The sequence below is a fragment of the Schistocerca nitens genome, chromosome 3 (genome assembly GCF_023898315.1).
Source record: "Schistocerca nitens isolate TAMUIC-IGC-003100 chromosome 3, iqSchNite1.1, whole genome shotgun sequence".
Taxonomy (NCBI): domain Eukaryota; kingdom Metazoa; phylum Arthropoda; class Insecta; order Orthoptera; family Acrididae; genus Schistocerca; species Schistocerca nitens.
Window position 1 is genome coordinate 580823541 of NC_064616.1, and position 16357 is coordinate 580839897.

Sequence of the window (16357 nt, forward strand, 5' to 3'; positions counted from 1 at the left end):
ATTCAGGCATCAAGCACGTCGCGAAGCTGATTACGTCGTTGGTGCAGCCCCGCCGTCGCCACGCGACACGTACGCTCGTAGCGGGAGGTAGTTTACAGCTGGACGGCGCACCAGGAAGTGCGCATTCTCCTCACTTCTCATAACGGACAATGCGGGAGCAGATGCAGCGCAGTAGCTGCAGCGCGAATGCTCGTGCATCGATGATGGGCGGCGGGGCTTCTGCATACGATTAACAGCAGAGCGCGTTAAGCCGCAAGATAATTTTCCCATGAATATTTATGTGCTCTTGGCAAACCGCAGGTCCGGCGGGCGCGGTTTTCATACTGCAGCCTCTTGCAAGGTTGTGCGAGTTTCTAAAAGAGAAACGCCAAGAAAATCAAAGCAAATGTAATTTCCTTGTCCCTCAAAGCTGATAAATAACTCTTGCTGAGTGACACTGCTTCATTATTTCATCCAAAGCAGGTTCTTTTTGCAGAGTAACAGGATTGCTATCGCTATCCGCACATACAGTAGTTTGAATTTTGACACTCCGCCAAAAATTGCACGCTTTTGGACTACATTAATGCAGATTTATCATCCTTAGCGTCAAAATAACGCCAATCTTATATTATAATCATAGCGAAGACTTGTTACTCATTAATTTGTGAAACAGTTGGTAAACAGACATCGATACGTCTCCTCAGTGCAGCATTCCACGAAGAAAGGACTGCCATTCCCCAAGAAACCTTCGAACACCTGATTGAACGTATTCCTGCGAGAGTGGAAGCTATCATCAGGGCTAAGGTTGGGCCAACATCATATTGTATTACCGATGGAGGGGGGCCACGAACTTGCAAGTCATTTTCAGTCAGGTGTCCGGGTAGCTTTGATCCCATAGTGCCACCCGATAAAAACCCAGAAATATAACTGTTAACCTGTAACATTAAGACATTGTGTCCTGCCCTCATCCTTTATAACTATCAAACTTTTGCATGACACATCCTTATTTTCGTTTATATCAAGACGTCTTCGATTCCTTTCCCATAACTGCACTGTTTCCTCGGAATCGCATAACGTCTCCGTTTCTTACACTTCACATTTGATACCAGCCCAGGCCTCTCTTCTACCACCATCAGATTTATCTAGTTTCAGCGACTTGTCCAATCTTCCTTCACCTTCTGTTAATCCCGCAGTCCAGCCTCACGTTTCCAAAATCGGGACACTTGCACGGCTAAACTAAGTTTCCAATAACCTCATAAATCTAAACCCTCAGAATCCGGTCTTAACGCAGTTCTGATCAAATCCCATTCCAAAAGCAACAAATCGTCTTGGCAGTTATCCATCTTTCCGCATAGTGTAACACTTCGAACTGTGCCAGGTCCTCCTCTCACATTTTTATTCCTATGTACATAATGATTTTAACGTTTCTTGCTTATCATCATCTTTCTCTCTTTCGAGTCAGACGATATTTGCTTTCCGTGATCAAACTGTTTTCACGTTTAACTAAATGAGTGGTCAGGGGCAGCAATGCATTTTATTTGAACTAAATTCTGATACTGGGGAAACGTGTCATTACTTGAGCTTATAAGAACTTCTGTACACTGTTGCTTTCGGCTCACCGAAACATACAGCTGCAGATGAAAAACAGCTTTTCCTACGGAGCAGGTTTGCTAAAAGCGATTCAGAAACAGAGTTCACCGTTCCAGCAGGAGCATACATGAGTACGGATTGGCCAGCCTAATCCACCTAATCCGTGGCTCCGGGAAGACAATAGGGTTCCGATGGATGGGCGGCCTCAACGTCCTGTCCACACAATACAGAATGGAAAGCTTCGGAATATGGAGAGACGTAACATCTCTTACGTTCATAAACTGCTACATGTGGTCTGGGCGACCTCTTCCTGAAACTACCACTTCGTCCTGTTGCTGGACAGCACTCCACATCATGATACACTACTGGCCATTAAAATATCTACAACAAGAAGAAATGCAGATTATAAACGGGTATTCATTGGACAAATATATTATACTAGAACTGACATGCGATTACATTTTCACGCAATTTGGGTGCATAGATCCTGAGAAATCTGTACCCAGAACAACCACCTATGGCGTAATAACGGCCTTGATACGCCTCGGCATTGAGTCAAACAGAGCTTGGATGGCGTGCACAAGTACAGCTGCCCATGCAGCTTCAACACGATACCACAGTTGGCGTATTGTGACGAGCCAGTTGCTGGGCTACCATTGACCAGACGTTTTCAATTGGTGAGAGATTTGGAGAACGTTCTGTATCCAGTAAGGCCCGTACAGGACCTGCAACATGCGGTCGTGCATTATCCTGCTGAAATGTAGGGTTTCGCTGGGATCGAATCAAGGGTAGAGCCACGGGTCTTAACACATCTGAAATGTAACGTCCACTGTTCAAAGTGCCGTCAATGCGAACAAGAGGCGACCGGGACGTGTAACCAATGGCACCCCATACCATCACGCCGGGTGATACGCCAGTATGGCGATGACGAATACACGCTTACAATGTCGCCAAACACGGATGCGACCATCATGATGCTGTTAACAGAACCTGGATTCGTCCGAAAAAATGACGTTTTGCCATTCGTGCACCCAGGTTCGTCGTTGAGTACACCATCGCAGGCGCTCCTGTCTGTGATGCAGCGTCAAGGGTAACCGTAGCCATGGTCTCCGAGCTGTTAGTCCATGCTGCTGCAAACGTCGTCGAACTGTTTGTGCAGATGGTTGTTGTCTTGCAAATATCCCTATCTGTTGCCTCAGGGATCGAGACGTGGCTGCACGATCCGTTAGAGCCATACGGATTAGATGCCTGTCATCTCGACTGCTACTGATACGAGACCGTTGGTATCCAGCACGGCGTTCCGTATTACCCTCCTGAACCCACAGATTCCATATTCTGCTAACAGTCATTGGATCTCGGCCAACGCGAGCAGCAATGTCGCGATACGATAAACCGCAATCGCGATAGGCTGAAATTCGACCTAATCAAAGTCGGAAACGTGATGGTACGCATTTCTCCTCCTTACACGAAACATCACAACAACGTTTAACGTTTCACCAGGCAACGCCGGTCAACTGCTGTTTGTGTATGAGAAATCGGTTGGAAACTTTCCTCATGTCAGCACGTCGTAGGTGTCGCAACCGCGTCAACCTTGTGTCAATGCTCTGAAAAGCTAATCATTTGCAAGTAACAGCATCTTCTTCCTGTCGGTTAAATTTCGCGTCTGTAGCACTCATCTTAGTGGTGTAGCAATTTTAATGGCCAGTAGTGTATATTGCCACAGCTGCTCCCGAGAAACTTTCCGCTTCAGGCAGGGGGAACTAAACAATTTCAGGGGGTAGAGATCTAGTCCTTATAATATACTGTATTAGGTACAGCAACAGAGCAATTAGCCGCAGTAGACATCAGCCGGGAGGAAATGGTTGATGAGGTGAACACGTCACAGTGAGTGTAAAAGCACATGTGCATCAGACAGCAAAGGTGTTCACTCTGGCGGTAGGTACAATGTTAGGCTTTGAAAACATATTGCCTACACATCACTCATGGATGCAGCTGAAGAATGAGACAGAAAGCAGGAAGGGAGAGATAAGAAATTCAGAGTAAGGGCAGGAAGAGAGGGAAAATGCGTTTATGAAATGCCACGAGGAATTTTGGAAAAAAAAAATGGAGAAATACGAGGCCAATCACAACATGAGTTACACAGAATGCGAAAGCGATTCATGAACTCAAAGCAGTGATATGTTCCAGAGCAACCAATCGGAAACAAACGAGTTTAAGGAGCGTTACTCAGCCACGACTCAACGTATGAAAGAGACAGAGAAGGTAGTCGCGTGAACTTCGACAGAAATAGGAAAGAGAATTGCACAAGCAGTGTGTAATGAGGACATTAGCTGGATAGGGCCTCTCCCGCGCCAGCAGCTGTCTCTGAGGAGGTACAAGAACTCATCAGATTACGGGAGACTCACGAAACCGAAGTACGAAATGAGAGAGAAGCCACGTCATTTGACAAGGGAAACTCCACGTCTCACTCACCTCAGATTTAGCGGTAAGATGACCCAATGGACAGCCCGTCAAAAACAAAAAAAAAAAAAAAAAAAAAAACAGATCAAGCATGAAAACAGGAAGACAGAGTACAGAACTGTGGAAAAAAGGCAAAATAGAAACAGTGAACGGTTCAAGAACAGGAAATCCAATAAACCGTAGTCTGAAAGAGCAACGGTGTCATGGGTAAGTGACCATGGAGCTAGATTTCCAAGCGGCCAAGCTGTGTTCGAAACTCCCTCTTACCATTTTTTTTCTCTCAGCATTATGAACTGTACGTCCGGTCATTAAAATGTTTGTTCATTGGTTATAGAATACATTGGTTATAGAATATGAGTCATGTGGTAAGAATACGTTACCGTTGCAAGTAAATGTGGTGAATAGTGAGAGCAGGCGAGATACCACACAGACGTCTCACAAAAATGAAAACAACAAATAAACCGTTGTGAACTATGTTACAACAAAGGAACTGAAGAGTCAAGACTTCCGAAACGGCACGCAGCCTCAAAAACTTTAGAAACATATGTTTTGACAGAGCACAGAGAAACTTTGTGATTGAGAAATTGTTGCAGCTTATGTGACAGAGTATTATATTTTCATCATTTCCTTGGGAGAGATCACATTTACATTAATGCTATAGAGTATGTCTAAAAATATATTTTATGTGTTATTGACGAATATATATATATATATATATATATATATATATATATATATATATATATATATATATAATTTAAGTACTTATCCCACTATTATAATTAAATTGTCGACGCCCTCCAACGATAAACATTTATGACAGGCCCTCTGATGAAATCAGGGCTTAAATTTAATGTTTCCTGTAATCGCCACATTATATCAATAATTACTCTTAGTGTTTCGTGGGGATATGCTACCGCTGTCTAATCTGCAACGGTAGTACTGGGAAATGACTGTTTGGCTATCCACGGAGATTCGTAGCATGTTACTGGTTTTATTTCCGAATACGCCCGACTTTTAGCGATAGAATGCAACATTCTCCACCGCTTCGCCACAACAAAACTCCTTCCTTTTTATTTTATTTTCTGTGTACCTTGTCATGCTTCCATGAAACAACACCAGCTCTCATGTCATAATCCCATCCCGTAATACCCTCACAATACACAGTTTTCCCTTGTCATTCTGTCATAAGAACACTGCAAGTTCCGTCGCCCAAACCACTATTCACCAAAGCGGGTTCTTCACTTTAGTAGCACATGTAATTTACTGCCATCATCATCATCATCATCATCATCATCATCATCATCATCATCATCATCATCATCATCATCATTATCATTATCATCATCGTCCTCTAGCAAAAACAGAGCAGAAATAACAGAAACAACAACAACATACCGCTAACAGCCAATCATTTCTTGTCCGCCAAGGGCGAGAGAATTTAACCGAAATTTAAAAAAAAAAAATCGTTGTTAAGGACACTACAACGTAAGAAAAAGCAATCGGCTGACCTGCTGAGAGGCGATGACAGACGAGCAGAGAATAGGCTCCACAAGCCCGGGAGGCCCCGGTGTAGAGCTGCTCACGTGAGATCCCAGCTGGACGCGAGCGCTGCAACAAACGTAATACGCTTACAAATGTTTGTATCGGAATTTTCTTTTGTTGAGTTTTTATTTATTTTTTCATCGATATTGTCTATGTTATCTGAAATACGTAAACTTGTATGTTAGTGTTGTAAATGTATATTTTATACTGCACTGATGCTATGTTCAAAGAGATTAAAATCGGTAATATCACAGTAACGGACAGTTCGAGAAAAGCGGGAGGACGCAAAGGAAAGGAGGGTTGGCGTGAGGTTTTCTGGATATCGCATACAATTAACTTGAGGATTTGAATGACTCAAGAACTAACAGTTAGTGGTAAATGTCAAGTAAAGAACGTGTAATTCCAAGTGATTAAAGTTGTTAAGATTCTACGAGTGATTTATGAGCATCGTTGAGTTGATATGTGAGCTACGTTGTCAAGTCACGTTAATTTGACCACCACCTATGTTCGACGTCAACGTCCAAAAACCACTCTAACACGGCAGTTGACAGCACTAGCAGTGGAGCGGGGACCCGTGAAACAGTACAGCCGTTGTAGTAACGCGGAAACTGAGCGATTTAGCTGATGTTCAGATTAACGTTTGCGGAGATGTGTACGGGCGAAGAGACGTGCAACTGTTGAGCAACTGATCGCCCAGATGAAATTATTCTGCTGATAGCGGCACGTGTTAACACTAATATATTCAATAAAGAGCGAACAGTGATGAGTCTGCCTCAACATACAAGGATGGGATAACAAGACTTCAGACATTGTTTGGTAACAGGAAAATCACTGCTCTGAATTTCTGCGCGAATAAAACTGTCACTGTAGTGAATGACTGCGCAGGTCTTTCCGGCGTGTCTCATGAATTCGTGGAGTTACACTCCCGGCGCCCGTTACAAGGCTTGGCTCAAGAAATGGCTCTGAACATTATGGGACTTAACATCTGAGGTCATCAGTCCACTAGATTTGGAACTACTTAAACCTAACTAACCTAAGGATATCACACACATCCGTGCCCGAGGCAGGATTCGAACCTGCGACCGTAGCGGTCACGCGGTTCCAGACTGAAGCGCCTAGAACCGCTCGGCCACAACAGCCGGTACAAGGCTTGGCGTCCGGCACTCTATTTATTACGATCTTGCTGGCCTTCTCATCCACCAGAACTGGAAAACGCTGACGGAATGTGGATTTCACGGAATAACAGCGTGAACTCTCAAAAATAAGTGAGCATCAAACGGCGTGGAGGGTGCCGGTCGTCGAACCCGGGTATGCAGGGTGAATCACCAGAAACTTGCACCACAAATATTGAGGAAACGGAAAGTGCTATCGATGTGCGGTTTTCACAGAATGGATTGGTAGTCAGGGGCTCGTACTGTTAGCCAATAAACAGATTGTAATAATACTTAAAGTATTTTTGTGCTAACATACGCGTTTTTAAGTGGAAAAGTGGCTACTGACATTAACAACTAAAGTAGGGTGAATTATACTGTCAATGTTGTTTCTTGCAGGATTCTAGTGCGCGTCGTTTACGAGATTGTATTTTGAGGAGTTTCCACACACACACACACACACACACACACACACACACACACACACACTTGTTTTTGACATTTAGCCTGCGTTGTTCCTAGGCACGATGTTATGTTTGCTTACAGTGTGCTTGTGTGTTCCTTGAGTGCATTGCGACTTGCTAGTCAGTTACTGTGTGACAGTCCAATTGCACCTAAAATTCGATTGCGATTTCGATTCACGAAATTGCATTTCGTGAGTGGAGGGTGGGATTTACCAACGCAGAAAAAGCCGACATGTTCATGGTGTATGGGGAGTGTAGGAAAAATGCAGTTCATTCTTGTAGGGTGCCAGTGTATATGAGAAGGTATCCCAGTAGGCGTCAACCATCTCCGCAATTATTTATCAACCTTTTCGACCAGTTACGTGAAAGTAGTAGTGTAACACATACACAATGTAACAGAAGGAAAGAAGTGACGGCAGAAGAGGGGGTAATTAATGTTGTTGATGCTGTTGCAGCTGATCCGCACGTTAGCTCCTGCGCAATCGCAAGAGGAAGCGGCATGAGTCAGGGAAGTGTCCTACGCATTCTCCATCGTCATAGGTTCCATCCATGCAGCTCTCTCGGCCATGAACTGCATGGTAACGTTTATGATAATCGTGGTAACTTTAACTTCTGTACATGGGCATTAAGACAGGGTTCTCCATATGTATCACGCATCTTATTTAATGGTGAAGCCACATTTACCAATCATGGCCAGGGAAACCGCCGAAACACGTAATATTAATCTGTTGACAATCCTCTTTGGCTTCAACAGGTGGAACATCAGCGCCCGTTGAGTGTAAACGTGTGGTGTGGAATAGTGAACCATCAGCTCATAGGCCCGTTTTTGGTAGACGGAACACTGAACGGCTCAAGTATCAAAGCCTTCAAACAGACCCTCTTCCACGGATGCTGCACACTAGGAGGAACCTGTGGTACGAACATGATGGCTGTCCAGCCCATAGGGCTCGAGGTACTGCAGCATGTCATCACGAATTTTTTTCCAAGTCCTTGGACTGGACGCAGAAGACCTGTACCTAGGCTCGCCGGTTCCTCAGATTCTCAGATTTGACGCCTGCAGACATTTTTCTGTGTTTAAAGTTAACATGCACTATCTAAAAGGACATACCAACTACAACCCATGATATGCAACGACGTATTACTGCGCATAAAAATGGACCCAACAATTTGGCTGAACAGCAGAAAGCACACCATTATCACGGCAGTATTCTAAGCAGTTCAATTCCTTGTAGTATTTAATTCCTTGTAGTATAAAGTAGACGTATGGGACGTCCATCACATTCACGGCGGCCTGAGAATGGATACTTTATTATGCACGTTCGAGCATTTCGAAACACTTATCTTACTTTTTACTTTTAAATAAGTAGTTTCTCGAAACGTTCCGTACAGCCAATAAACTTCCAATCTGGTAAACACTATACGTTCGTCATTCGCTCTAATACAATGGAACATTCACTCACACAACTGTACTGACAGAGGTCGATGTTTACCATATCAAGCGATTAAGAGCACTGCTATTTAATAGGACGATGTTCTGTGCAACTGAACCATGCGAAATGAATGCTAGTTTCATACAGAAGTGCTAAATATACTAGGGTACTGAGAAGAATAGTATTAAAGAGGAAACCACTTACTAATGTTCTGAAAAATTTTGCAGAACACTAGAAAGTGTTTTCCTCTTTAATATTATTATCATGTTCCGCTAAGGACCAACGGAAAATTTAGTGAATGTTAAGAAAAAAATAGTTTTATTGTGGACAGTCTCCCGTATTCTGTCGACAACGAATTTATAGGCGGTGGAAAACTAGCATTAACTGGAGTAGTATTAGGGAAACATTCGGCCAACTCAACTTTAAGGAACAGTATTTATTCGTTTGTGATGAATTTAAAAAAATACACCTGTAGTTAAAAAGAAACAAAAGATTAAGACTGCTATAATCTAGTGTTCTACTATTGCCGCATGTTGCTCGAAAACATGCGTTATGTGCAACATTTTAGAAAACTTTCTTAGGGAGTAGTTCCAGCTGAAACGTGAAATAATAAATCTGTTATAGTGTCCGTCGTTGAAAACTACTCTCCTCTGGGGAGCAATTGTTTATTTTACTTCACAAATGTTACTATACAAGAACTTCCTCCGCTATGTTGGACTTTCTTCGTTGTTTGGTGCTGAAAAATTAAGTGATTTCTTTCATTTTTTACTTGCTTAAAACACTGGTGCTAATTATGACATTTACTTTGCAACTGTGTAGGAAATACTTGTAACTAACTTCGACTAGCTTCCTAACAGAACGGTACCTTACGAAGGGACGCAGCGGCAGATATTAACGTTACCAGTATCTCATTCTTATCAGTGACATCGAGCGAGGTCGCGCAGTTCTTAGCACACTGGACTCCCATTCGGGGGACAAACGACTCGAATTACCATCTGGCTACTAGATTAAGATTTTCCGTTATTTCCCTAAATAGCTCCAGGAAAATGCCTGATGATTCCTTCGAAAGGGCACGGCCTATTTCCTTCGCTATCTTTCCCAATACGAGCTTGTGCTCGATTCTAATGACCTCGTCATGGACAGGACGTAACGCACTAGTCGTCCTTTTTCTTCAACAGCGAGACTGCACGCAGGAAAAAAGTACGAGTTTCAGCAAACTGCAGTCTACTTTTTCTGTTTTATCTGGAATATTTTAGACGAGGGTGTGCAGACAAACCCGATGATTTTCAAAAATTCTTAATCTTGCAATAAATCGCTACGAACGATGCCTAGACTCAAATTCTCGAAACAAAGTGAAAGACGATGATGGAACAGTATATCCTTGTACTATAGTTTTCAAGGGTACCATCAGACCTGTTAATTACTGGTGTAGATGTGTGTCCGGTATGTTGTAGAGACACCTGTCCGCTTCATGCGACAGCCCCTAGTTTCCGAGGAAATCGAAGTTGAAGTTCAATGCGTACGCGCTATATCCATCGCGTTAATTGTGTTCAAACCGAGCTCGTGTAGCACAGGGGACAAGGTTTACGGTTACCACGCAGGAGGTATAGATTCAACCCCGCCCATGTTTTTTCTTTCCTCATAGTATATAGTATTATCAGAAAATGTATGCCACACAAAATTAGAGAAAAAAGTCATTTTCGCCGTAGTCATTTCATTAACAAAGCAATCATTACAAAAACGTATTCCGTAGATTACAGAATCGTCTTAATCGTTGTCACTTGCATCGATTACTGTGCTAGAACAGAATTCTGGATCGTATTTGTCGTAAAAGCAACCGAAACAAATTCGTCGAGCGCCACGCACAATTAAAGAAAGCTACTGCGTTGCAGCCGGCCGGAGTGGCCGTGCGGTTCTAGGCAGTGTGCGATTTGCAGGGGGGGATGGGGGGATTCCCCGCCCCCCCCCCCACCCTCTGCATCAGACCATCCCCTCCTCTGGTTTTAGTTTATGCATCCCAACCTGGGATGTTTATTTCCCACGCACTGGAGTAAAACTTTACATATAATTTAAATTTGTGGAGCCGAACAGTGAAAGTTTACTGTTAATACTATTAATATGTTTGCTTATGAATTTTGGAAAAGTGTTATGTAGTAGTTAAGCATTTAAAAACATTTAGAACTAAATGACAAGACGACGCCACATTTCCGTAGCATGCCACAATGTTGTAAGACGTCGCCCCAGCGTAAACGAGGCTTTAGAGCCAGGTCTGTATTGTATGGTGGATGTGATGTGTTGCGTACGAAACTAAAACCTGCAATCATATCCAAACGTCGTGGAAAACTGTGAAGAGGTGTCATCCTGCAGCAAGATAACGCTCGCCCACATTCTGCCAAACGGACAGCCGACGCAATAAAGGAATTGAGATTCGAGGTGCTGGAACATCCACCATACAGTCCAGACCTGGCTCCGAGCGATTTTCCCATGTTTGGACACTTAACGGAAGCACTACAGGGAAGAAGATTTGAAAGTGATGAAGAAGTCATTGCTGCGGTGCAAAACTGGTTACAGATGCAACCGATAAACGTATTATCTGATGAAATAAAAAAACTCGTAAAACGTCGGGAAAACTGCATTGAAGTCCAGGGAGGTTACGTAGAAAAATAACGCATGTTTCAGTTTTCTATCATCAGAAAAAGTACAGCTTTTCACAAATGTGCCTTTACTTTTTGAATTCCCCTCGTATACCTATATGTAAATGATTTTGTAAATAAACTTTACCTATAATGTACTTTTAAAGATACAACAAGGGATGGCTTTTCTGATAGTGCATACACGTGAATAGTGAGTTTCGGCATTAAAATACATTTATAAATAACTATTTAACCATGGATAACGCCACGGTCCAAGCAAGTAACATATATAATTATACTAACCCCCTAAGACATCCCCCCACTGGTAAAACCACAAATCGCACACTGGTTCTAGGCGCTACAGTCTGGAACCGCGTGACAGCTACGGTCGCAGGTTCGAATCCTGCCTCGGGCATGGATGTGTGTGATGTCCTTAGGTTAGTTAGGTTTAAGTAGTTCTAAGTTCTAGGGGACTGATGACCTCAGAAGTTAAGTCCCATAGTGCTCAGAGCCATTTGAACCATTTTACTGCATTGCAGATTTTTCAGAATCGGAACCAGAAAAACACAGTTCGCTTAAATAAAAAAAAGAGAAATTATCTTTATTAGATGCGAACCAAGTGAATTTGATCATTTCTGTGAAAGCAAATACACTTCATTTATGCAGAATTAAAGAACCTATTTTTATGGAACCCCCTCTCGAAGTGATTTCTCTAGTAGTCTTTAGCAAGTCGGAAGCAATTTGAAATTTTTTCGCGAAAATTTTGACGTGTCTGTAGAGATGAACGACACATATTTACAGGTTTGGCAAAGTACAGTGCATTTGGGGGGGGGGGGGGGAGATGAGTTTTACGCTGCAGGTGCATCCTTTACTGTCATTTACAAAGATTTTATGGTGATGTGTCCGATCGGACTGCCATCGCCACGAATCAATAACTTGAAGAATTTTTTCTCATCCTAGCAGTTTCATGAAGTTACCTGATTTGATGCAGGTCACGGATACATTTTTTAATTTATAAATGAACTCGTCAATCCGTTTTTGAACAAATCAAACCAATTTCCCATATGGTTATTGCATAAATAAGGAAAAGTAAGGAAACACCTTTCCTGATGCTGCTACACTCTGCTGCGAATGAATGACTAATCTTGTTCCCCAAGGGATTCATTGCGCGTGTATTGGTACTGGCAACCGGTCTGCTCGATATTAATTACATAACCGAGTTCAAAGTTAAGTATTTTCGTCTCTTTATGGAATCCTTCCGCAGTTACTAATACTTGGTCCATCGTTGCGAACTCTTTGGGGCAGTCCTAATATTAATAATTTTAACTACTAACCACAAGCGGAATACATATCTAAAGAAAGTGGGCTGTATCGATCGAATTATTAATGAAGTTACTACGGCGAAAATTATTTTTTAATAATTTAGCGTCACATATACTAGTTAAGTATACTACGTACGATGGAAATGAAAACACGGACCGGGATTGAACCCACACAAACAGCGTGGCACACGTAAAGATTAGCCCCTGCTCTACGCTCGCTCGGTAGACACACAATAAACATGACGGATACAGCACGTACGTTTAAAACTTCAACATCAGTCTTCTCGGAAACTATGGTCCGTTGCAAAAATGTGTGAAATCTTATGGGACTTAACTGCTAAGGTCATCAGTCCCTAAGCTTACACACTACTTAACCTAAATTATCTTAAGGACAACCACACACACCCATGCTCGAGGGAGGACTCGAACCTCCACCGGGACCAGCCACACAGTCCATGACTGCAGCGCCTTAGACCGCTTTTTTTTTAACGCTACCCCTTTTTTTTAATTACAGAGAGCAGCTAACACTTTTTTTTATTTTATTTTATTTTATTTTTTTTTAATTATACTGGTTTCTCCTTCCAGTAAACAAAAATGAGTCTCCTTCGCCTTGTTGGCGAAGAAGCATTCTTTTGGAACAAAAAAAAGTTTCTCAAAGCCAAACTCAAATTTCTTTTTCCTTTAAGAACAAACTATGAGGAATAATTAAGGAAAAGCTTTTTAAGTCATCGTGCGACTTGTAGCTAAAGTCCAGTTCTTACAGGAGCTCTTGAAGTGTATCCGCCTACAGCATGCCAGCTCGTCCAAACGTGTCTTCTCCTGGCGTAGGCGTGGGTTCTGGGTAGCAGATCTGTTCAGGTCGGTTCGTTTTATACAGTTTTCAGCTTCTCAGGGCTTGGACGTTCCAGCTACTAGGTGGGTCATCGAAAGTGCTCCGTAAGAAATTGGAAAAATATTGTTTATAGCGTGGGTTGCGTATCAGGACGCAGTGTCGTTCGCTGAGATAAGTCCAATATCCTAGCGTAGATTTGTCGCCAGAAGTAAAAAGATAGCGGATCGTGTGGCCACAGATCCAATTCACAGAGTTAGTTTTGGCGGAGGGGTAGAAAGTCTTATCGGGGTACAATAGCATGTGGACGTCGATCTGAGCCGGTGTCTGGCGAGTAAGAAACGCCAAAATTCTCCGCGCAAGTGTCCAGACGTCTAGCGCTGTGCCACAGTGGAACCGGTGGACATCCGTGTCATCCACTCCACAGTGGGTGCAGAGGGATGAATCGGCGAGATGGATGCGGTGCAGACGATCTCGGTTAACTTGTTTGCCATTCACGGTGATGTACCACGCTGATTGAATGTCTGATTCGAGAAAACGCGCATGGATCGCCTTCCATGTGTGTCGCCACACGTACTGTGGATACTTACGTTCGATGGGGTTGGACGGGCGGCACTGTTGTAACAATTCGGAGACTGTTTTCGTGAGGTACAAGCGTGGAAGTGGTAAGGACCGGTAGATATAGCTGAACTCCAGGAAAAATCGTTGGATGTAATAAAAGGGGGTTGGAATGGTCGATACCAGTACTGGGGCGGACAAGGAGGCCGGTGCAAAGTTGTGAAGCAGGAGGCTAGTAAGGCTCTGCGGGCAACGATGCCAAAGTTTTAGTTGGGAGCTGACGTATAGTGCCTTGACACGAGTCTGCACGTGGATGAGTCCCACCCCGCCACGATCTCGTGGCAGTGCAAGGGATTCATACTGCACCTTGAATAACATCCCCGAGCTGACGAAGGAGCCGAAAGCCATCAACAGTCGTCGCGCCAGGAGATTTGGGACTGGTAGTACTTGAGCCACGTGTGGTATACGGGAAGCATGATACATGTTCACGTACTGCGCGCGTTGGATAACGTCGAGAGCTCGTAGCCGGTGATCTGCGAGATTTGCTCTGATTGTCTGTAGCAAGCGTCTACCATTGATAGTCGCTGAGCGGCGCAGATCTGCTGTGAAATCAAGTCCAAGACACCGTATGGTGGCGGCGACACTAAGGGGGGCAGCGCATCTCTCCGGCAAGCCCTCACCAATGAGCAGGACCTTGGATTTTGACACGTTGAGGCAGCTCCCCGACGCTTCGCCGTAAGTCGCCACCCACGTCAGTGCTGCTCGTACTTCATCTTCACTGCGCAGATATAGTACTATGTCGTCTGCGTAGGCTGTACAACAAAAACGGTGGCCTTGCACAGCCATGCCTTCCAACGTTGGCGCATGCCCTGGAGCAGGGGTTCCAAGGCGAAAGCATACAAAATCGTGGAAAGAGGGCATCCTTGACGTACAGATCGTGCGATGACCAGGGACGGTGTAAAACGACCATTGTACATGATTTTAGAGGTTGCACTACTCAACAGGCGCATAATTACCGTTACAATACCGCCAGGAAAACCCATATGCTGAAGAACTGTCCGTAAATAGAAGTGGTCAACACGGTCGAAAGCCTGGCTAAAGTCCAGTGAAGCCAAGGCGCCAGGGAGACGCTGATGATGCGCTAATGCTATCATGTCTCTGTAACGGCAAAGGGCCGTACGGTGTTGTTGTCGCCTCCTAGGGAAGTCTGGTCGCAGGATGTGACGTAACAGGCGACCTTCTTGAGTCGCGATGCCAGTAGCCGTGTGAATATTTTCATGTCGCTGTTGAGCAAAGTAATTGGTCGATAGTCCTGGACCCTCGATAACCCGCGCGGTTTATGTACGGGGATAATAATTCCTTCTAGAAAGGCGTTCGGGACCACTGTCATCGGTGACATCAGCTCTTGTGCGATTGCCGTCCACGTGGAAGCCAACAAATAGCGAAAACTTTTATAAAATTCGATGGGGATACCGTCAGGTCCAGGATATCTGTTATCGGAACCCGCCTTGATAGCGTCTAGCACTTCATCGGTGGTTACGTCGTCTTGGAGGTCATGCACTGCATCCTCTGGAAGAGTGTTCGTAGTAAGCTGAGCGACTTCTGTGATCAGTGCTGCAGAATGCGGTACGGCTGCGTATAGCCCGGCAAAATGAGCATGGAGAGCACGACCGATGCTTTGTTGGGTGTCGTGCCGGCGCCCTTCCACATCAGTGAGGACTGGGATCAGAGCTCGTCGTCGTCGTTGTCTTTCCTGAAGGAGGTGGTACATCGACGGACGTTCTTGAGGGATTCGTTTAGAAGCTCGAGAACGGACTACAGTGGGTTCCAAGTTACGCCGCATGATCAAGGAGATCTGCGCCTTCGTGCGATGGACCATCGACTGCCGGGCTGGCGAGAAAGGCATCGTCGTACAGTCCCGTAGAATGGTGTAGTAGAAGTGCAAGGTATTAGTTTGCCACGCCTTTAATTCCTTCCCATAACTCATCAGAGTCTTCCTGAGGGTCGGCTTTGCACAGGAGAGCCACCATGATAAGGTGGAGTCATAGGCTTCTCGACGATGGTGGCAGCGTGCCCACGCTTCTTCGACCATACGGCGACAGTCTGAGGAGGTCAGGTGAGCGACATTGAGTTTCCACAGACCACGACTATGCCACACTTGCTGTCGGGCGAGAGTGACGTCACAGAGGTACGCATCATGGTCTGAAAAGGCCAAGGGCCAGACTTCCGCATGACGTGTGCCATCAGCAAGGGAGCGGGTAACGTAGATGCGATCTATGCGGCTTGACGAGTGAGAGGTGTAGAATGTATAGCCCGGTTGAATTCCGTGGAGCTTCTTCCATGTGTCAACAAGTCGGAGACGGTCGATGACCACTGAGAGAGATGCGCAAGGGGAA

At 44.4% G+C, this 16357-nt stretch overlaps 1 protein-coding gene across 1 annotated transcript in view; it reads right to left on the reverse strand.

The window, feature by feature from the left end:
- The window catches only part of LOC126248492 (uncharacterized), a 571346-nt gene that overhangs the window by 150108 nt on the left and 404881 nt on the right, over positions 1–16357 (reverse strand). Inside the window, exon 3 of the mRNA XM_049949523.1 lies at positions 5541–5640. The gene's annotated coding sequence lies outside the window, so the exon portion shown is untranslated. The remainder of the gene's footprint in view (positions 1–5540; positions 5641–16357) is intronic.